Source organism: Oncorhynchus keta, chromosome 11, assembly GCF_023373465.1.
Source record: "Oncorhynchus keta strain PuntledgeMale-10-30-2019 chromosome 11, Oket_V2, whole genome shotgun sequence".
In the NCBI taxonomy this organism is placed as follows: domain Eukaryota; kingdom Metazoa; phylum Chordata; class Actinopteri; order Salmoniformes; family Salmonidae; genus Oncorhynchus; species Oncorhynchus keta.
In genome coordinates, this window is record NC_068431.1 from 39,278,103 (window position 1) to 39,288,690 (window position 10,588).

A 10,588-nucleotide genomic window follows, 5' to 3' on the forward strand; every position below is an offset into this window, starting at 1 on the left:
AAGAACAATTTGGCCTTAAATGGCCATGTACTCTTATAATCTCCATCTGGCACAGACAGAATAGGACTGGCCACCCCTCAGAGCCTGGTTCCTCTCTAAGTTTTTTCCTAGGTTCCTGCCTTCCTGGGGACATTTTCCTAGCCACCGTGCTTCTACATCTGCATTGTTTGGTGTTTTAGGCTGGGCTCCTGTATAACACTTTGACATCTGCTGATGTAAAAAGGGCTTTACAAATACATTTGATTGATTGAATACCTTCATAGTTCAGCTGGTGAACTATGCATGAGTTCACCAGCTGTTCCGGATGACTGTGTGATCACACTCTCCATAGCCGATATAAGACCTTTAAACAGGTAACATTCAAAAGGCTGCAGTGTAAAACTGATTACCAGGAAGCGTAATCAGAGCATGGGGTGACCAGCTGTCAAGTGTCTTCACTGACATTTTCAACATCTCTCTGACCCAGTCTGTAATACCTACATGTTTCAAACAGGCCACCATAGCCCCTGTGCCCGAGAACGCCATGATAACCTGTCTAAATGACTATCGCCCCCTTGCACTCACATTTGTAGCCATGAAAAGCTTTGAAAGGCTGGTCATGGCTCACAACACAATCTTCCCAGACATACTGGACCCCCCTCCCAGTTAGCACACCAACCCAACAGATCCACAGATGACACAATCTCAATTGCACTCCACATTGCCCTTTCCCACTAAGACAAAAGGAAGAGATTACAGAAGGATTTACTTTTTCAATGCAAGTTATGGATCCTATAGTTATCACGGTTCACATTGGATTCATTAGTAAGATGGCTTTTTTTCTCCTAGCAATACTCTGAACACACAAGCTTGTTAGCTCGCTAGCTAGCTAACGTTTTCTCTAGTCCAACGTTAAACCAACTCGGAAGTTCACAGACCTTAAAAGTTCCTCCATAGAAGCTGCTCCTCCGTAGGTAACATTTTTGGGGCCTAATTCAAATAATGCATGTCATAACAAGATGTCCAGTACTTCAACTCAAGCTTCCCCCATTCTCACTCGCTCTCTCCTCACCCTCAAAATTGTTTGTCTTTCATTATGATTAAACCATGCAGTTACTGCAAAATACAATTTGTTCTTAATGACTTTCCTATACAGATTAAATTGGTTATCCGCTCCACAGCAAGCTGCTCTACCTGCACTGATTGGTGAAGTAATTTAATATTGAGCTAAATGTCAAAGAATATATTTCAGAGGTTTAAAAAGGAACAGAAAGGAACAATATAAACTGATACTTTTGGGGGGTTTCGAACCGGTTCAGAACATTATTTTGCTGGAACAGTGGAATGGAACAAAAACAATAATGGTTCTGTTTAGAACGAAAAGATTGGAAAATAATTTTGGTTCCAAATCCCTGTGTCTGCCACGAGTAGATCACTATTCCATTGTCATTTTATATGCAAAGCATAACATGCCCATGTTATGCCAGCTAAAACATTGGAAAAACACTAGTTTACTGTATATTATAATGAACTTTCAGTGATTTCAATTACATTCGAAAACAGTACAAATGGATGGTAAACATTTTGTCACGTCTGCCACTAGATCATCACTAATCCATTGTCCTTAACATTACATTTACATTTACATTTAAGTCATTTAGCAGACGCTCTTATCCAAAGCGACTTACAAATTGGTGCATTCACCTTATGACATCCAGTGGAACAGCCACTTTACAATAGTGCATCTAAATATTTTAAGGGGGGGGGGGGAGAAGGATTACTTTATCCTATCCTAGGTATTCCTTAAAGAGGTGGGGTTTCAGGTGTCTCCGGAAGGTGATGATTGACTCCGCTGTCCTGGCGTCGTGAGGGAGTTTGTTCCACCATTGGGGGGCCAGAGCAGCGAACAGTTTTGACTGGGCTGAGCGGGAACTGTACTTCCTCAGTGGTAGGGAGGCGAGCAGGCCAGAGGTGGATGAACGCAGTGCCCTTGTTTGGGTGTAGGGCCTGATCAGAGCCTGGAGGTACTGAGGTGCCGTTCCCCTCACAGCTCCGTAGGCAAGCACCATGGTCTTGTAGCGGATGCGAGCTTCAACTGGAAGCCAGTGGAGAGAGCGGAGGAGCGGGGTGACGTGAGAGAACTTGGGAAGGTTGAACACCAGACGGGCTGCGGCGTTCTGGATGAGTTGTAGGGGTTTAATGGCACAGGCAGGGAGCCCAGCCAACAGCGAGTTGCAGTAATCCAGACGGGAGATGACAAGTGCCTGGATTAGGACCTGCGCCGCTTCCTGTGTGAGGCAGGGTCGTACTCTGCGGATGTTGTAGAGCATGAACCTACAGGAACGGGCCACCACCTTGATGTTAGTTGAGAACGACAGGGTGTTGTCCAGGATCACGCCAAGGTTCTTAGCGCTCTGGGAGGAGGACACAATGGAGTTGTCAACCGTGATGGCGAGATCATGGAACGGGCAGTCCTTCCCGGGAGGAAGAGCAGCTCCGTCTTGCCGAGGTTCAGCTTGAGGTGGTGATCCGTCATCCACACTGATATGTCTGCCAGACATGCAGAGATGCGATTCGCCACCTGGTCATCAGAAGGGGAAAGGAGAAGATTAATTGTGTGTCGTCTGCATAGCAATGATAGGAGAGACCATGTGAGGTTGTGACAGAGCCAAGTGACTTGGTGTATAGCGAGAATAGGAGAGGGCCTAGAACAGAGCCCTGGGGGACACCAGTGGTGAGAGCGCGTGGTGAGGAGACAGATTCTCGCCACGCCACCTGGTAGGAGCGACCTGTCAGGTAGGACGCAATCCAAGCGTGGGCCGCGCCGGAGATGCCCAACTCGGAGAGGGTGGAGAGGAGGATCTGATGGTTCACAGTATCGAAGGCAGCCGATAGGTCTAGAAGGATGAGAGCAGAGGAGAGAGAGTTAGCTTTAGCGGTACGGAGCACCTCCGTGATACAGAGAAGAGCAGTCTCAGTTGAATGACTAGTCTTGAAACCTGACTGATTTGGATCAAGAAGGTCATTCTGAGAGAGATAGCGGGAGAGCTGTCCAAGGACGGCACGTTCAAGAGTTTTGGAGAGAAAAGAAAGAAGGGATACTGGTCTGTAGTTGTTGACATCGGAGGGATCGAGTGTAGGTTTTTTCAGAAGGGGTGCAACTCTCGCTCTCTTGAAGACGGAAGGGACGTAGCCAGCGGTCAGAGATGAGTTGATGAGCGAGGTGAGGTAAGGGAGAAGGTCTCCGGAAATGGTCTGGAGAAGAGAGGAGGGGATAGGGTCAAGCGGGCAGGTTGTTGGGCGGCCGGCCGTCACAAGACGCAAGATTTCATCTGGAGAGAGAGGGGAGAAAGAGGTCAGAGCACAGGGTAGGGCAGTGTGAGCAGAACCAGCGGTGTCGTTTGACTTAGCAAACGAGGATCGGATGTCGTCGACCTTCTTTTCAAAATGGTTGACGAAGTCATCTGCAGAGAGGGAGGAGGGGGGGAGGGGGAGGAGGATTCAGGAGGGAGGAGAAGGTGGCAAAGAGCTTCCTAGGATTAGAGGCAGATGCTTGGAATTTAGAGTGGTAGAAAGTGGCTTTAGCAGCAGAGACAGAGGAGGAAAATGTAGAGAGGAGGGAGTGAAAGGATGCCAGGTCCGCAGGGAGGCGAGTTTTCCTCCATTTCCGCTCGGCTGCCTGGAGCCCTGTTCTGATTGCAATTTATAAACTGGATGGTTCGAGCCCTGAATGCTGATTGGCTGACAGTCATGGTATTTCAGACCGTATACCATGGGTGTGAAAAAACATTTGTTTTTACTGATCTAATTACAATGGCAACCAGTTTAGAATAGCAATAAGGCACCTTGGGGGTTTGTGATATGTGGTCAATATGCCACGGCTAAGGGCTGCGTTCAGGCACTCCGAATTGCTTCGTGAATAAGAACAGCCCTTGGCCTTGGTATATTGGCCATATATCACACCTCCTGCCTTATTGATTCAGTATAACATGCCCATACTAGGACAGCTTCAACATTGGACAAACACTTGTTTACAGTATATTACAGTGAATTTTGAGGGAACATAATTAAATTTTAAAACAGTAAAAATGGATGTTAAACAATTGGTCACACGTTTGCCACTAGTAGATCACTAATCCATTGTCACTAATCCACATGCCAGCTACAAAATAGGAAAAACACTAGTTTACTTTATATTACAGTGCTATTTGATGGACTATCATTTTAATTTTAACACAGTAAAATTGGATGGTTAACATCACATGTCTGCATGAATGAATGCCTTAATTAAAATCACTCAAAGTTCACTGTGATGTACTAGTGGGAGTGTTTACCATCCTATTTTACTGTGTTAAATCTGTATTAAAATTCATTACATGTATATTTTTTTGTCACTGGCCTATACACACAATATCCCATAATATAAAAGTGGAATTATGTTTTATACGTCTTGAGTCAATAAGTAATCAACCCCTTATGGTAAGTTCAGGAGTAAAAATGTGCTTAACAAGTCACATAAGTTGCAGGAACTCACACTCTGTGCAATAATAGTGTTTATTAACGTGATTTTTTAATGACTACCTCGTCTCTGTACCCAACACATACAATTATCTGTAAGGTCCCTCAGTTGAACAGTGAATTTCAAGCACAGATTCGACTACAAAGACCAGTAAGGTTTTCCAATGCCATGCAAAGACGGGAACATATTGGTAGATGGGTAAAAATAAAAAGGAAATATGTGTAACGGATGTGAAACGGCTAGCTAGTTAGCGCGCTTAATAGCGTTTCAATCGGCGACGTCACTTGCTCTGAGACCTTGAAGTAATGGTTCCCCTTGCTCTGCAAGAGCCGCGGCTTTTGTGGTGCGATGGGTAACGATGCTTCATGGTTGACTGGTGTTGATGTGTGCAGAGGGTCCCTGGTTCGCGCCCGGGTATGGGCATGGGGACGTCTAAAGTTATACTGTTACATATGCCTCTTTAAAACACTCAAACCTAAATTCCATCGCTATCGGGAAACCGATTGAGGGAGTAGTAGGATTTTTTTTTTTTTTTAGTTCTAAATGTGATGCACTATATGACAGGAGTGAAGTTAGTGGCTGGGCATTTCTCACTGAGGACCATCCATGTATGTTGCTTTGATTCAATCTGTAATAGACTAACGAAGTATAGTGTATGATTCGGCAGCCTGGACATCACTGAAAAGGATTGATGTCGTACAGACGCAAGGATTCAGAATATGTAGTGAGGCCTTTCAGACCTCTCCAGAGTCAGCTCTACAGGTGGGGATGGGGAAGACACCATTACATATTAGAAAACAAAAGCTGGCAATTAACTATTGGGTTAATTTACAGAGACATGGGTTATGGACAGAATATAAGCTTTGGATGGGTGGCTGATACCCAGGCAAGGCAGATGGGACTGTTTGGCAGGGAGTTCACCCCCATGGTACCTATCTATCCCTGTGAGTCCACCACCATGGCTACTCCCACCTCCAGTAGTTGATTTACAAGTGTTGGAGAGATTACCGAAAAACAGGGAGGGGTTTGATCCATCCAAGTTATTTAAAAGATGACTGGATACTGTATATCAGGATTTTATGCCCATATACACAGATGGATCAAAAGACCCAAGGACAGGTCGGACTGGGATAGCATTTTTTTGTTTAGGAAAGTGGGGTTGCAGTCAGGAAATGTCCCAGGTAGCACAAAAAGTCTGTCCCCCACCTGGCCTGATTCCGGCATGCCAGATCTAAAACTGCCATCCCGAGTCCGAAATGAAATACGGTACAGACTTGGCCCGGATCTGGCAGCCTGAACTGAGCCAAAGCTCACAGCAAATGGACAGCATCAGTCCAGCAATGCCCCCCCCAAAAAGAATATTAAACGTAGGTAGTAATATTGCATCTATCAACCGAACTATGAAGAACATAGACATAAACAATACATGAGAATGTCTCATTTCAGAATGCCCAGAATGTCAAAAGTTCCATGCAGGTAAATGTTCGATGCATCACAAATATGAGGTGTGCAAAATAATAAATGTGACATCAACAGACGCTTTTATCCTAAGCGACAGTATGCATGCATTAATTTTCCGTTCACGGCCCGGGAATCAAACCCATTCATGACGTTTTGAGCGTTTAGTACACAATTATTGTCTAGGCTGTAAAATGCAGCGATTTAGGCTCATTTTAATAACCACTAAAACGGCCTTATGTGTTTCACGCCGAAATAAAGCCCCGATAATACAACCATTTGTATCAGTTTAGAAGGTACAAATTACATTAGGCCACTCATATGGTGTATTTTGTTATGATGTATCGTCATTTATAGATAGGTCTACCTTAGAAAAATAGGCCTATGACACTGAGATGTGCTGTTTATCGTGGATCATATATCCCAAATCGTATTTTAATTAACATAGCCACCAGCATATGCCTAAATATCGCTAATAATATTATATTAAGCCAAGAATGGCCAAAGCACTGAAATGAATAGTGTGAGTGGGGTTCCCAAAAAATATGTAGTAAAATCGAATTCATGTATAGCATAGATGAAGGTGAAAGGTGAAATTATTACATTAATTCGTTTTTTAATTCTTCAATCACCTGCCAAATAAAAACCTCATATGGCCTACTTCTGAAAAAAAATAACGGGACAGACAGATATGCTGAAATGGACTCGGCCCAAGTACCATTAGCCGGAACCCAGAGTAATATGAATCTCCCGGACTCGGGAAGAGCTCCGCCCGTATGAAGCCACATCCCCGAGTCCGAATCGATGCCGAGTCCCCCGGGTCTCAAACGGAATAGTTCCGAACCCACCGTATTGACTGGGGTATGACATAACTCCTCGCTGTATACACGCCTGAGTTGATGGCCATACGGTTGGTTTTGACAGTGGGTGGAGGAAGTCAAACCAGAGTAGTTGTCATTTAGATCACGTAGCAAACAGAATATGAGATTATCCTAATCCATGGTCGACTAATAGATTTACTTTGATCCCAGCTCATGTGGGGCGGAGTGAAATGAGGCAGATCTGATGTACTATCGAAGCGGGCCGTTAGCGATGGGGAGTACGATGTTGAGGTTTCCATGAGCAAGGCAGAGGCTTGCCTGATATGGACAGTGGTGGTGCAGCGGTGGCAGGGGCAGTGGAATTGAGTCATTAAGGGCAGGCATCTCTTCCAAATACAGAATATATATATATTTGATGGCTAATGTTACACCTTGGGCCAGACGGAAGAGGAAGCGAGACATCCCACTTTGTTTTTTTTTCTGGTTTAATTCAAATCAGTGATGTAGTAGCCCAGACCCAGCTGCAATATAGCCGGGTAGCTGACAATGTCACGAAAACGAGGCGCACGATTCAATAGGGCAGAAGTCTGTGTGTTGTTGGGATTCAGGATGGCCAGATAGCTAGCAACTCTAACCACGTTTCCATCCAGTTTTTATGCGAGTAAAGTCATACCGTATGAAAGAAAAATCACGACAGCAGTTATGTTTCGGTACAATTGTCTAAATACCTAAAGATAATTTGTTCGTTCGACATGGCGGGATCTTTTTGTGTTTAAAATTAACAATGACAGAAATGTTGGTGGAAACGCCTTTATGCACAACCATCATATCGAATTAAACTTCGAGTCACGCGAGTGTGGTCCTCCCACTACCACTCGAGAAACCATGCAATTAATTAGGCTACAGACTAAATCATGTATGATGAATTTCACAGGGTGATGAACGTGCACAGTGATCTTGATGCTCCTTTCCAATAAATATCGAGGGTCTGTTTCTGGCGGTGTGACAGTATAGCATCCGTCCCTCTCCTCGCCCCAACTCGGGCGCGAACCAGGGACCCTCTGCACACATAAACAACTGACACCCACGAAGCATCGTTACCCATCGCTCCACAAAAGCCGCGGCCCTTGCAGAGCAAGGGGAACCACTACTTCAAGGTCTAAGAGCGTGTGAAGTCACCAATCGAAAGCGCGCACCCCGTTAACTAGCTAGCCATTTCACATCGGTTACAGATGCTTGACTGCCGTTTGACAAATACCCATACTCACCATGCCTACCCACACTGTATCTGCGAGCTGTTGGCTAAAGCGCACATGTCAAGACCAGGGTAGGCACATTTGCTATTTAATGAAACAGTTTTTGAGACAAAACTATCGTTAGATAGACATGCGATGGAAACACATTAAACTTTAGATTTTTATTCGGTACATGAAAATGACTTTTTGTGTGCATAATGTCATCAGGCATTTTTATCTGCACCAAGACCATTTGGTGGAAACACCACTGGTGGGAAAATGTGCATATTTTCTTTCTGCACATTTTAGAATATTTGTATGAAAATCTGCCGGCAATTGGATGGAATCCTCGCTAATAACAACAAGCTGCCATGTGGGGAATTAAAGGTGGCTCGTTTCAGCTAGTTTGATCTTGTTCTTGGTACCATGTCTTGTTTTGAGGTGTTTTGACTGATGTCATGGCTATACAAATATGGCTAAAATTCGCTAGCTAATTAACCAACAACTGGAATTATGTATTTGAGAGACAATTGCTTATTGTGCAAATGTATTTATGTTTTCAATAAACATTGGCGATGAAATATAGTTTACATGTTGTCAACAATCTAAGCCAACCCCGTATGTTTGACCCATAGTTGTGAAGGCATCGATTTTGTTGCTAAACAACCAACCCCTCGATTGCTTTGGCGTCTATGGGAGACTCACCCATTTAAGTAGACCGGAATTGACCATAAAAAAAAGATAAACGGCATGAGTGAACTATCTTAATTTATCCACCATCTTTGCCCGGGGCCTTGCCTGGCCTGAGCAGGGGAACATGACTTCTATGTGATGGGCAAACTGCCATTCATTTGCTCTCACTTGCCAGAAAATTTGGACCCTACCATTACGCTTGTTTACACTGAGCTGCTCTGGGGTCGGAACGCCATGATGGTTAGATTGATTCCGAGTCCACTTCATGTCGGAAACTGAAAACATTTCAGACCTGCTAACTTAGGCGGAAGTCGGATCCTTAGTTTTCCACTTGGTAGCAGGGTTTAGGAATTAGGAAAATGTGGCGCCGGACATTTGAGCAGCAACATTTTAATTTACCAGACATTTGAGAAATTTACCGGACCCATATGCATTGGGTGCGTAACCTGATTAGTGCATCCATCCACGGTGCTAAGAATGACAAAAATCACATTTAGAATATGGTAATTCATATTAACAGAACATGCACGTTGAGGATGCAATTATCTGCTTACTGAATTCTGATGTGTACTTTAAACATGTTAGAATAACTGCCCACACTTAATTTTCATCAGCCAATAAGATGAGTAGCAAACAGCAAAATCATTAGCCTATATCAATCTATTATAGAAGAAAAGTTTAGGCTACCTATTTTATTGGTCAGCTTGTCGAGAAAGAACTAGCCTATTCCAAACCTACTCTGGGACAGTTGTCGGGCGATAGATCCCAAATTCGTACAACCTATGCTACATAAAAAAATGTTAAAAAAGCAATGAGTCTGATGCAACAGATCAGAACGTTTAGCTTTAAATGTTGATAAACTATACTTTTTTCACATAAGCACAGCAATGCACATAAGGCAGTAGGCTATGCCCGAATATTTGTTTCATCATGTAATTAGCAGGAAAACAGCATTGTCAAAAGGACACTGCACATGAGAGCAGTTTCATGTTACAGAGATTAAAATAACTGTTAGAAATTTAGAAAGAGAGGAGTTCTAATAGGCTACTTTGAAGCAAGGTAAGACATGCCTCATAATATGTATTCAAACGTTCAGGTTTCAAACAATTAATTATATGAGTTTTGAGTACTGCCTCCAGCTCATTGCAAAGTGGTGTGTGACACGCTGATGAAGTCTTCCTTCCGTTGCCGTTTGATGCTGAGTTAACAACTGGGAACTCGGAAATCTCTGACTCTTTCTAGAGCACCAACTTTTCGACCTAAAGATCACTGACGTCATGATTTGACTTCGTATTTTTCAGAGTTCCCAGTTGCCTTGAAAGCCCCACAAAATGCTCCAGCATCAGCTCTTGCTTTGTCTGACACATTTTCTGCTGAAAGGCTTACCCTGGTGTGAAGTTTTGATAACCGCTCTAGGACAAGGTGATTTATCAATATATTTGGCTGTATTTATCCTGAAAAAATGAAATTCTAATTAGCTGCTAATGTGGCTATCATAAAGAACTACAAATACCATGGTGATCTGGACGAGACTGCTGAATCGAGGCAAAGGTTAAAAAAAATCTCTGGATTAACTCGATTAACTAAATGTTGTAATGAATAAATTGGTTAAATGTCTTTAAATGGACAATTCTGTGAACTATCTTGTGCAAGTTTTAAATTGATACAATGCCTGTTAAACAAAGGTTTCAGTTAGAGATTATGTGCAGGAGCTTGCATGGATTTTTAGTCTTGCAGAATGTCTTCTTTGATGCTAATTACCATTTCGGAATATGAGAATAAATAGAGCTGAATATATTGATAAAAGATTGTCCTTGAGAGAGATTTACATGATTATCAAAACATCATGACAGGGTAAGCCTATATGAAGCACATTTTCATTC